Genomic DNA, 13,432 nt, shown 5'->3' with positions numbered 1-13,432 from the left:
CTCATAGCAGTAATATCAAGGATCCTGGTAATATCAAGTTCTGGTCCTGGATTACAATGAGTATAGCTGTCTTTAGTGACTTCCTGCACTGAATCTAGGAAGGGTTCTGTCGCAAGCAGCAAATCGTAGGACCTTAGAATTCGAATCGAAAGTAGACTCGAAGAGTCGTTTTGATTTGCTCACGGCTTTGTATAAGGGACCCCAAATGAGCAGTGCAGCCCTTAGTACAAGCTGTGTGACAAGTGTGCGCCAAGCTTTAGTAAAAGGGCCCTATAGTCTAAATAAAATATGTTATCTTGCACTAACATGCTTATTCAACTTTATTAGCATACCGGAGCATCAGATTTAAACTGTGGAAATTTCACCTCACCATACTATACAATCACGACATAAATTTACAGCAAGCAGGCAAAACAGAAGAACACACCTCGCCTTTAAAAAAAAGAACAATCAAACAAAAAAGGCAAGGGCGGTCTTTCCAACCGGTGAAATTTTTTTTTTTATTAAACAATTAAAAAGTCCCACACCACCCTTGTCCTTTTTTTTTTTTTTTTGCTTGACTATAAATCTGCAGCAAACAATCACCAAATAACTTATGCATAACAATGAGCCTAGAGACACTTGCATGCTTTCTGACGACATATGCACGTTTTGTTAAGGGCGAAATTGGATTTGATCGCTCTTTAACAGCAATGGATGGGAAAGAGCAGCCTTAGCTGCGTGTGGAAATGAATCCCAGGACAAGCCTCTCAAGGCACTTCCCCTCCACCCTCCTCGTTTGCACTTTCTGCAGCGACTCCTCCTCCTCCTTCCCCCCCCCCTCCCGCGAAGGCAGCTCTCCGCCATTCTGCACGACTGAACTTGCAGTTCTTGTGCCCTGGCACGTCGGCTCCAAGCAACCTCCTTCGTCTTCCTCCTGCTTTTCTGTCGCTGTGGCAGAAAGTGGATTTTATTTTATTTTTTTTTACCTAAAGCGAAAGCTAAGCAAAGTCCGGGGGTTGGCGGCGAGCGGCGCTTCTTTGTCCGGGGTGCAGGTAAGCGCGGGGGAGGGGGGCGCACGCGCTCTGCTCTCCCGGGGACGCTCGGAGGGACTCAGGGATTCTCAGCTTTTAAGGTGGATCTCGGACCAGGCGATTAGGCGGGAGGGGGGGGGGGGCTGGAAGAGAGGTTTGCCTGTGTGCAAGGAACTGCTTGGGATCCTACGGGAGATTTTCTTGGGAAGTGGGGGGAGAGGGGGGGGGGGGTGTTTCAGTCGTCTGTCGGTTCTCTGAAGGTTCAGTGAGAGCATTTTTACTCTCCTGCGGTGTTGCGGCTGAACTGATCGTTTTGCACCTGCTTTTAGTTTGGAGTTTGATCGCAGAGCTCGGGCTTGCGTTCAATTTTCAGATTCGTTGGGAAGGGGGAAGACAATGGAGCAGGAGTCGAGGGTACCTGCCCCCCCCCCTTTCCATGCACCATAGTCATCGAAACGTGATCTTCCCCTGAGCTGGTATTCTTGTGCAACCGAGAGTCATTGCTGAATCAACGGGACTGGGGTGTGCAAGGTAGCGCCGTCCCGGGACTGGAGCGTCTCGGGCTTCTCCTCTTTCTCTCCTGGCGGCTTGTTTTGTGGAGCTCCCGGGAGGAAGTGAAAGAGTAGTCCTGCTCAGCCCCCTCCCCCCCCCCATCTGCACCTGTTAAGTATGGCTGTCTTCAGTCTTTTGGTGCCTTGCCAGTATAAACGTGTAAAAGCTATTTGAAGTGTAATAGAGCTAAATCCGGCCCAGGGGACTGTGGGGTTTGAAAGTCAGGCTCGATCTATCTGCAGGATTGCTGCTGATTCCCTCTTGCACAGGAGGAAGGTTGATGCCTAGCCAGGTTGTGGTAGGAAGGATAGGGATCAGTCAGCCACTTCTTAATAAATATATAGCACAAGATCTTGCAGTCCAAGTCAAATGAAATACTGGATCATTGCTGTGACATTATAACAGAGAAACAAAGGTATGGCTGAAGGGTTTCTCCCATTTTGTAACTAGTGGAAAAGCTATATAGCCAGGGGTGTCAAAGTCCCTCCTTGAGGGCCACAATCCAGTCGGGTTTTCAGGATTTCCCCAATGAATATGCGATCTTATGCATATTCATTGGGGAAATCCTGAAAACCCGACTGGATTCTGGCCCTCGAGGACCAGAGTTGCCCACCCCTGGCTAGTAAACAAACCAGAAGTAAAGGTGGCCTATCTGAAGCAAATTTATAATGTAGGTTCAAAATGCCTCTTATGGATTACTTGTCTTCTTGGATTCAGAGCTGCTATGTTACATAGCTCCAAGAAGGAATCTTTGGACCAGTCCTGGATTTCAGGCAGTTCTATCCTGGTGCATTATTGGACCTTCAGCACTGATCAAATAGAATCGGGGACTACAAATACCATACTGCTTTAAGATGCAAGCTCAAAATCAGGATTGGTCAAAAAAAATCTCCACCCTCCCAGGTGATTTGCAGTACTTCCCACTCTCTTTCCTTTTTGCCTCCATGCAGCTGTCTCTTTCCCTCTGTATATCCCAGGGATCTCAAAGTCCCTTTTTGAGGGCCGCAATCCACTCGGGTTTTCAGAATTTCCCCAATGAATATGCATGAGATCTATTAGCATACAATGAAAGCAGTGATCTCGTGCATATTCATTGGGAAAATCCTGAAAACCCGACTGGATTGCGGCCCTCAAGGAGGGACTTTTAACACCCCTGGTATAGTACTGCTTACCACTTCCCTTCCTTTTGTTGCCATCTGATTCCTTGCATGTCTGCTCACCAACCTTGAAAATCCATCCACCTGGGATGAATTTTTTAAACCCTGCATAAGTATGTGAAAACTGGGTAAGATGGCAATTATGAGGAAAAATACATGGGGCTCTAATAGACTTAAGACAGCAATGAAGTCTTAGGAGCTGTTAGTAGATCCTAGTTATGCTGTTGTATGTTGAGGCTCGGATAAACTAGTTCAGATTTAACACCATCCCTTTTTGCTTGCTATGGTTTCTTTTTAAAGCCTCTTTCTTAAGTAATCAAATTTCAGGCCCACCCAGCTACAGAAACCTAAGTGTGTTCTCCGAGGGTGTCACCATTACCTTTTTAAACAAAAATTCCTCCTTTCAGCACGTTTGGTCTTAAATCTATTTAATTCAGTGGTGGTTCTAGAGTTACAAGTCCAGGGTAAAGTGATGGCAGAGGTGCCTGTCAAGTGTGGTTTGCCCTCAAGCTAACAGCAATTGGAAATTTGATGGACTTTGTTCGCGTTTATGCTGTGTGCAGGGTGTTTGTTCACTGCAACAGATTTTAAGTTTTGAAGGATGGGGGTGCTTGTGAGATATGAGGAGTAGCCTAATGGTTAGTGCAGTGGACTGAGAAACTGGGGAACTGGGGTTGATTCCCATTGCAGCTTCTTGTAACACTGGGCAAGGGTTAATTCCCTTGCCCCATGTACAGTACTTAAATTGTGAGCCCACAAGAGACAAAGAAAGAACCTGTATGTAATATATGTAAACTGCTTTGATTGGCATCACAGAAAGGCAGTACTATGTCAATTCCATAACCCTTTACCTTTCTGATGCTTTGTTTGGAAGACCACCTTCATAAAGAGGTTACCAGTTCTATTTTGGGTGCAACATAAAGTTGTTTTTGTGGTCCATTGGATTGTTTACCATCAAACACCATGGTATTTTTGACAAGTGATGGTGCTTTATAAGCCTAATAGATCATTATGATCTGAAAATCAAAGGCTATTAAATCCGATAGTGCAGGGAAATTATGCAGGTACTAGAGTGATGACGTTCTGTATTGCTGGTGGTAAGATGTGGAACATTTCTGGTGGGCCAAGTGCACCTGTGTGTAAACTGGTTTCAATTTAAGAAACAAAATCTCACTTATTTGTTACTGCATTTCTGTGAATTGTTAGCCGGCATTTGAAGAAACTGTTTTAACTATGTCTGTCACTGTATTCTTGAGAATTATTAGCTGATACTTGAAGAGAAGAAATTGTTTAATTACCATATTACTCGAATATAAATCGATCCAAATATGTCAAGACTCCCATTTCCCCCCAAAAAGGAGGAAAAATGGTTGACTCGAATATAAGGTGGGGGGGGCCGGGGGGGTGTTAAGATTCAAGTGCCCTGCCCTACCAGGCTCTGCACCCAGCCCAATCACTCTCTACCAGGCTCTGCACCCTGTCCTCCTTCCCTCACTGCCCTGTACCATCTCCTTCTAACCCGATGTCTTGCAGGCCTCCACCAGGCCTGCTGCGGGACCCGGTAGGCCATTGGTGGGCCAAGATATGAAGGATATCCTGTCTCCCATCCCAGCTAAATCCGCACCTCCCTCCTCGGCAGCCTCACTGTGGTGGGACAGGAGAACTCGCAGCAGCCAATCAGCCAGCGGCCTTGAATGCAGGGCTGTGGAGTCGGTAGATAAATGTTCCGACTCCGACTCCTCAGTTTTTTGTACTTCAGACTCCGACTCCAGGTACCAGAAATTTCCTCCGACTCCGCAGCACTGGTTAATTTTCAGATTGTTAAAATGGAATGTCAAGTTGAGAGAAATGAGCATTTTCGACACCACCTTCTTTTTGCTTTTAATCAAGGTTCTAAGGCTGCAGAAGCTGCTCGCAACATTTGTGCTGTGTATATAGTGGGTGCTATAGCTGAAAGAATCGCTCGTGATTGGTATGCCAAGTTCAAAAATGGAGTCGGTAGATAAATGTTCCGACTCAGACTCCTCAGTTTTTTGTACTTCTGACTCCGACTCCAGGTACCCGAAATTTCCTCCGACTCCGACTCCCCGACTCCGACTTCACAGCCCTGCTTGAATGGAGCAGGAGGGCAGGAAAGTCGCTCCTGCTCCGTGCACCGGCTGGCTACCAGGGACTTGAAAGATACGTGGGGGAGGTGAGAGGGAGCTGTGCTTGTCAATTACGGCCGTCACAGGAGGCAGAAGGGATTCTTCCTGTCCCTGCCACTGCAAGGCCTCCAAGGAGTCGGGTGGGGACGGGAACGGGGGATTGGATTCTGCCGGTTGGGGGGGGGAATCCTTATGTCCCAGCCTACCACTGGACCACCAGGTCTTGCAGCAGGCCCTGTGGAAGCCTGCAATAGGTCTGGGAGGGGGGTGGGTAGGCGATGGCCCGAATATAAGCCAAGACCTCCATTTTTGGGCCCAAAAATCTCAGTTTATATTCAAGTATATATGATATGTAGATTTTAAGGTTTTAGTTTGTCTCTTTATGTATGTTTTTATTGATGTAAATTGTTTAGTTTTCTGTAAACGGTATAAAAAAATTTTAAATAAATAAGATATTGATGAAAATGATTTCGATGATCTGCATTTTGGCTTGATTAATGTTCAAAACCTGACTGAATTCTATCTGAACTCCAATAAGAGCAGAATAATCCCATTAAATAAATAATTCTGATGCTTTTGTACTTATTTTTCATGAATGATAAAAAATTTTTTTTTTTTGCATCGCCATATTGGGACAGACCAAATGTCCATCAAGCCCAGTGTCTTGTTTTCAACAGTAGCCAATCCAAGTCATAAATACCTGGCAAGGTCCCAGAAGAGTAAAACAGATTTTATGCTGCATAACCCAGGAATAAGCAGTGGATTTTCCCAAGTTCATCTTAATATAAGTTCATAAACAATTAGGAAATTATCCAAATCTTTTTTTAAACTTTGCTAAGCTAACTGCTTTTGCCTGTCAACAAATTTCCGAGTTTAATTGAAAATTGAGGGAAGAAATATTTTTCTCCAATTTGTTTTAAATTTACTATTTAGTAGCTTCATTGTTTGCCCCCTAGTCCTTATATTTTTGGAAACTTTAAACAATTATTTTGCATCTACTCATTCACTCCACTGAGCATTTTATAGACTTCTATTATATATCCCCTCAACTGTTTCTTCTCCAAGCTGAAAAGCCCTAGCCTCTTTAGCCTTTCCTTATAGGGATGTCATCCCATCTCCTTTTATCATTTTTGTCTGTCTTCTCTATGCCTTTTCTAATTCTGGTATATGTATATTTTCAGATGCGGTATACCATTCTGGTCACAGTATTTGAGGTACAGTTGCGCCATTATTATAATTCAAAGGCATTATAATAATTTTATTTTTATTCCTTCCTAACAAAACCTAATATTCTATTTGCATTTTAGCCACCAACAGTGACATCTAAATCCCTTTTTCTGGGCCATGATTTTTAATGTGGAACCTTGCATCATATAGTTATAGTTCTGGTTCCTCTTTTACACCTGCATCACTTTTTAAATACTGTATTCTGCCATTTTGATACCTAGTCTTCCAGTCTCGCAAGATCCTTTTGTAATTTTTCACAATCCTCTTGCGATTTAACAACTTTGTGTCATCAGCAAATTTGATTCCCTCACTAATTGTTCCCATCTCAAGATCATTTATAAGTGTGTTATAAAGCAGTGGTCACAGCACAAACCCCTAGAGAGTAATGCTGCCCGATTTGAATCGATTCGTTGTCTGAAAAAATCAGACGCACTGATTCAACAAAAACAACCCCCTCTTCCCCCGGTGAGACCTGACATGTCTCTGGGCCTCCTAAAGCAGCAGCAGTGGCAGCTGGGTCTGATCAGCAGAGGCAGCACTCTGAACGGACTGCTTGTGGTCTGCCCTGCTGGGGTATTCCCTCTGCCACTTCACTGAGGATACGGCAGAAAGAATCCCTGGCGGGCAGGCCACAATCAGCCTGTTTACAGCGCTGCCTCTAAGGCCGGCCACTGTTGCGTTGCTGCTTCTTTTGGAGGCCCAGAGGTATGTCAGGTCTCATGGTGGGAGGGTCAGTGGGGTGTTGGCTGCACAGGGGGGTGGGAGGAAAGGATGGAAAACTGCTGCACAGGGGGATGGGAGGGAAGGATGGAAAACTGCTTCACAGGGGGATGGGAGGGAAGAATGGAAAACTGCTGCACAGGGGGATGAGAGGGAGGGATGGAGAGCTGCTGCACAGGGGGATGGGTAGGGAGGAAAGATGCACATAGGGGGGGAGGAGAGAACAAGAATGGGGTGGAGGAGAGGAAGGGAGAGATGAAACAAAGAAGTAGAAAGGGGTGTGAGGGAGAAATCCTGCATATGTGGAGGAGAGGGAGACATGCATGGAGAAGAGAGAGGGAGAAATGGACATAGGGTGGCGGGCAGGGAGGGATGGTGCACGGCGAGAGAGAAAGAAATGTTGCACATGATAATGGAGGGGAGGAAGGGAGAGATGCTGCATGGAGGGGAATAGAGAGATTTGACCCAGGATACAAGGCAGAGAGAGAGATATGGGGGACAATGGGGAAGAAACAAATATTGGATATGGCATGGAAGGTAGAAATTTTTTTTTTTCACTTTCTATTTTGTGATTACAGTATGTCAGATTTGAAATGTGTTAGACAGTGAGCATGAGCTAGGACCTAACAGAGAGAGGAAAGGTCTTTTTTTTGTTTGTTTGTTTTTGTTTTGTTTGTTTATTTTGATTATACCACAGTGCCGGCATGGGGTTGGAGAGGGCAAAGAGGGTTTGGGGGTGGGAAAGCTACCAAATAAACCCTCCAGAACGTTAAACCCCCCCCAAGAAAAACCTCCTGATTGGGTGTGGAAAGCGAATTGAATCGAAAAATTGATTCAATAGAACAAAACCAAATCAAAATTTTTTTATCTGAATTGGGCAGCACTACTAGAAAGTCCTACTACTTATCTATCTTTCTCTATTGAGAACACTGACTATTAACCCTACTATGTTTTCTGTCTTTTAAGCAGTTCTTTTTTTTTTTTTGTAAAATCTTTATTCATTTTCAAACTTACAATAAGTGTGTCAATATGTTAACACAGATTAACAATAAGTATATCACTTAATAATCATCAATAGTACAAATGATATATTCTTATTTCCCACCTTTCCCACCCCTTCCTATTATATAATCAATCCCTTGTACAATATGTAATCATAAAATTACCCCCCTCATCTAATCAGTACAATATTTTGTTAATGGCTCCCACACATCTTAAAATTTCCTAAAACATCCTCGCTGTATTGCAATAAATCTTTTTAAGCAGTTCTTAATCTACAACAGGACATTACCTCCTATTCCATGACTTTCTGATTTCCTCAGGAAATTGTACCCTGGTATGACAGTGTCCCACTGGTTATCTTCCTTCCACCAGATCTCGGAAATACCTATTATAGCTAACTCTTCCATCTTGTATCTCAGGTTTCAGTCATTTGCATACAGTCATTTCAAACAATGATTTACTCCTATTTACAACTTGCTCAGCAATTAACAGTGATAATTTGCAGTCTTTAAAATCTGTCTGCTCTCTAAAGATACTTGGGAGCTCATTAAAAAAAAGAAGAAAAACATCCAAAATGTGGTATAAAGGGGCAGATGTACATTTTTCTTGCCAAACCTTTCCAATTTACTAGTTTTGTAGATGGCAAATTTCTATGCAATGCATCTAAATCTTAAGGGGGCCGGGACTAGGGCGGGCTTATGATTTGGACTGCTTGCTCTGGGATTTGTAGCTGGATTGTTGCTACTATTTGGGTTTCTGCCCAAGGTGTGGAGTCGGAGTCGGAGGAAATTTCGGGTACCTGGAGTCGGAGTCAGAAGTACAAAAAACCGAGGAGTCGGAGTCGGAACATTTATCTACCGACTCCATTTTTGAACTTGGCATACCAATCACGAGCGATTCTTTCAGCTATAGCACCCACTATATACACAGCACAAATGTTGCGAGCAGCTTCTGCGGCCTTAGAACCTTGATTAAAAGCAAAAAGAAGGTGGTGTCGAAAATGCTCATTTCTCTCAACTTGACATTCCATTTTAACGATCTGAAAATTAACCAGTGCTGTGGAGTCGGAGTCGAGGAATTGGAAGAAATTTCGGGTACCTGGAGTCGGAGTCGGAACATTTATCTACCGACTCCACAGCCCTGTTTCTGCCAGGTACTTGTGACCTGGATTGGCCACTGTGGAAGCAGGATACTGGTCTAGATGGACCATTGATCTGACCCAGTATGGCTATTCTTATGTTCTTAAACATTTTAGAAAACGTCCAGGGCACAGTTTGGACATATGGGGCTAGTCTTGTTTTAACAATGAATAAGTGCCAAAAATGTGCCCAAACTGACTAGATAACCACTGGAGGGATGAAGGCATGACCTCGCCTCACTCTTCAGTGGTCCCTCCCTCAGTGAAACTGAAAAGTCACTTGGATACACAAAGTCAGAGGCGTGAAGAAAGTACAAGAGTTTTATTCACAGCATGCCGGGACTCTAGTGCAGTTAATAGCCTGCCTACTAGAGTGTCAGAAACAGGAAATACACAGACTTTTATGCCCTTTTCGCAAACTAATATATGCAAAAACTACAATTTTCATTTGTTACTTCTATAACTTTCTACAATTATTATTGGTCCTAAGCCAGCACTTATCATAGGTTCAGGGATACAACTTATAGTCCTATAGGAAACTAGCTCATTTCTCTGCTTATCTAAATCTTACAGGTCTAAATGGTACATGTACAGAAGGGCAGGGCAATCATGGCTCAAACTCTTATCTATTCAGCTTACAATATGGTAAGGCAGGGACATACATTTCAAGCAGATGAAGTCAATAGTTTATACACTGTTTTCAACTATGTAGGCCAGAGCAATATTTTAAACAACAGTTAACCATTTCATGACCCTATATGAGAGCTTCAGATGTTGTGGCCAGTCCGAGTAGAGCAGCAAACTGGTTCCTGGAGTAGCCTAGTGGGCAGTGTAGTCTATCGGAGAAGGGGACTCGGACCCATATCCCACTCCAACTGCTACACTTATGGTGCAAAATGTGACTCCTCCAAAACCTACTGGACTAATATATAGTATAACCTGCACGCATAAAATCTATTGGTGGTGTACAGTTGAGTCCAATAGGTTTTGGGTGGGTTTTGGAGGATTCGCCATTCACTATAAGGTGGTTATGGTACCTTTCTATGTGAAGTTCACTGCAGTACCCCCTAAGGTGCCTCAGTGCTCTGCTGAGATGTCTGTGTGGTTAGTCTACTAAAAATGCTGACACCCCCCCTACACCCCAATGGCTTATTTTGTGCATTTTTCTTTTGGACGAGATTTGTGTGTGGTTTTGTGTGGGGTTTTTTTTTCCTTTTTTTAATGGTTTAAAAAGATAGACAAACTGAAGACAAGCATATCTGAGACATGGTCATTTTTGAAACAAAAAAAAAATTTTGTTTAGAAATTGGCCATGTTTGCTACTGAATTTTTGTGTGTGTTCTGCAAAATGTCCAAACTCTGATTTGGGCTTCATGTAAAAAAATGCCCCCCCCCCCCTATGATCTTTATTGTAGCCTCGCTATTGGGATGCCCCATCTTCCCTGTTTTGGTGGTATCTTTAATTAATTAATTTTAACATTTCATTCCCACCTAAAACCTAGGCGGGTTACAGCTTAAGCATAGATAAATTTATCAACAAACAAATTCACATACAACAGCATTGCCATCTACTAAGAATCTTTTTCAGCCGCATATTCAGCACATGTGCAAACAGATGCATTTTAAGCAATGATGAAACTGTTCAATGTTCTTACATAAATGCAAACTGCCTGGTAGGGTATTCCATAAATTTATTCCGAACCATGCTCTTTTGAGTGACGACCTTCCCTCAGTTTCTAATTTAAAAGCTGCTTTATTACCTTTTTAAATGTTGATTCCAGCAGCCTGATTTCACCCTGTTCAAGGTGGAGCTCATCTTTCCAAAATAGTCTCGCCCTTTCCCAGAATGTTGCCCATTTCCTTTTTTTTTTTTTTTTTTTTAAATTCTTTATTCATTTTTTAATCTTACAAGATTACAAATAATAAAACATTTAAAATTAAATACATCACTTGAATTTCTTTCTAGTATAACATCAAATAAATAAATTTATTCCCTTCCCACCCTTTCCTTTAGCATTTAATCAGAAATATACAAATATAAATATTCTTTTTTACTGATTAAACCTACAGTAAACTTTAATTCACCCTCCTCCCCCCATTTGCAGATATACTTTCAGTAGAAAATGGTATCTACTCATTACAGTAAATTGTTAATGGCCCCCATTTCCTAACAAATTTTGATCTCTTCTCCCTATACCATTTCCTCATCCATGCATTGAGGTCCTGGAGCTCTCTGCCTGTCTTTTAGGTACTGCACATGGAACGGGGAGCACTTCTGAAAACACTACCCTGGAGGTTGTGGATTTCAACTTCCTACCTAAAATCCTAAATTTGGTTTCTAGAATTCACTACAGCATTTTTTAATGTCATTGGTATAGCTGGTTCCTTGCCAGTACAGTCTTGCTTTTAACTCATACCCCCCTCACCCTAAAGCACCCACTTTAGCCTCCTTGCGACACTGGGCAGGTTGCTTGGTACTCCTTTGCCCCAGGTATAAAAATCTTACGTTGTGAGCCTGCTAGAGACAGATAGTACCTGCATATAATATGTACAGTGCTGCATACACTTAGTAGTGCTGTAGAAATGATTATTCTAATGCATCCATCTGTGCTTGTGAACATACTGCAGAAGATGTCAATCACAGCTTTTCAACTTCTTTCTTCTCCATGGTCTCTGCTACCCCCTTCAGTTCTTCCTTCTGCAGGCGAGCATGAACAAATATTTTAAGTCTGCAGCTGGCAGGTATATCCTTCAGGGACCTGTACAGCCAGGCTGCTGAAGATTGGTGGAGCTTATGGTTCTGGACCCTCAGCATTTGCTTGCTTCCTTGACTTGGACAGGAACTGGAGCACAGGCTGTTATGCATCAATAGTGTCCTTTGGGGCGCTCAGGGTGCTGTCTGTGACTTTGCTTCCCAACCCTTTTTCTGCATTTGGTCATGGTTCGGTGAGTAGAAGATCATTCTGACTAAAGTCTGATTGGCAGCCCAAAAATCTCGGTGTGGCAGCTGACCGGTGGCTTGAGGCAGAATTCTACCCCTCCAGATCAAGCTACATCTTAAGGGAGCTGAAGCAGGCTGCAGCTCCGTTTCCCCAGCACATGGACTATGAGTACAGGCAGTAACAACCTATGGGAAAAATTTGGGGGGGAGGGGGAAGGTCTGTCTTAAAAAGTGTTTTTTTAACTGTTTTTGCTGTTAGGTCTTTAGTCCCTTCCTCTAAAATCCTATTTATTTGGTCAGCCTTGAAGCATTTTGAAGCCACTTTTTTGGGGCGCCAAAATGTTGACGCAGCGGTCACCTTGGATTTCCCGACCTTTTTTTCCCCCTTAAATTCTTAACTTCTTCAAAACACTTAATTTTGTCTCAAAACGGATAGGGATGGGACCGTGTCATGCCTTATCTACACTGGATGTTTATGTTTATTGATATTTATAGACCGCTGTTCAATACATCATCATAATGGTTTACATAATACTAAACAATAAAGAAAAGAACTCCATCATTAACAGGAAAGTAAAAAAGAAAAAAAGAAAAATTCTAATTAAAATAAAAAACATAGAAAATAAAAACTTAAAATATAATTATAAAAACAGCAACTGCAAATCTCTCCCACAATGTTCATACCAATATGATACTATCCTTTTACAAAGGTGCGCTAGTGTTTTTAGCGTGCGCTACAATGCCACATGCGCTAACCCCGCGCTACACAGGAAATACTAATGCCAGCTCTATGGAGGCATTAGCGTCTAACGTGCGTGGCATTGTAGCGCGCACTAAGCCCTCTAGTGCAACTTCGTAAAAGGAGCCCTAAATCTCCTCTGATGGAAAAAGAGCAATCGAGGATATGCTAATCCAAAAAGGAAAGTTTTTAACAGACCTCTAAATTTAATATATGAAAGTTCATTACAGAATTCCATAGATAGGGTGCAGAAGCTAAAAAAGAAGAATTACGTGTAGAGGTCAATCTCACTAAGTGGACTGAAGGTAGGGATACTTGACCATTAGTGGAATGCAAGTTTCTAACTGGTCTATATGGGATCAAGAGATTAGCTAAATAGTCTGGTTGCCCTATCTGAAATGCTTTGAAAGTTAGAGTCAAAGCTTTGTGCATTAATCTTGATCTTATTGAAAGCCAATGAAAATCTTTCAAAAGCGGAGAAACATGGTCGTATCTACGGGTGTTTGCTAGTACCCTAATGGCAGTATTTTGGATAGTCTGCAATTTTTTTAGAACTATTTTTGGAAGACTAGTCTAAATAATGTTGAAATAATCCAACTTTGAGATAACCAAAGTGTGTATCAAATACTCGCAACAAGTTTTGTCTATGTAAGGACATATTAGTCCAATTTGATGTAATGATGCAAAGCAAGACCTAACGACAGAAGTTAATTGAAATTTAAATGATAGAGAAACATCTAATTGTACGCCCAAATATCTCATATTTTCTAGTAGTCTAATTGGCTGATCGTGAAGT

General features: G+C 42.4%; 1 protein-coding gene across 9 annotated transcripts in view; it reads left to right on the top strand.

The window, feature by feature from the left end:
• Positions 1-602: 602 nt before the first annotated feature.
• The window catches only part of LOC117352366 (semaphorin-4D-like), a 348,824-nt gene continuing 335,994 nt past the window's right edge, over positions 603-13,432 (top strand). For 4 of the 9 annotated variants that reach the window (XM_033928879.1, XM_033928810.1, XM_033928836.1 and 1 more), the window contains exon 1: positions 606-1,034. The gene's annotated coding sequence lies outside the window, so the exon portion shown is untranslated. Of the gene's footprint in view, positions 1,035-1,241; positions 1,981-2,282; positions 2,469-13,432 lie in introns of those variants that run through there. The other 5 variants (XM_033928843.1, XM_033928862.1, XM_033928828.1 and 2 more) reach the window with 4 other exon arrangements.

This window comes from Geotrypetes seraphini, chromosome 1, assembly GCF_902459505.1.
Source record: "Geotrypetes seraphini chromosome 1, aGeoSer1.1, whole genome shotgun sequence".
NCBI classification, from domain to species: domain Eukaryota; kingdom Metazoa; phylum Chordata; class Amphibia; order Gymnophiona; family Dermophiidae; genus Geotrypetes; species Geotrypetes seraphini.
This window is presented reverse-complemented; position numbering and strand designations above follow the sequence as displayed.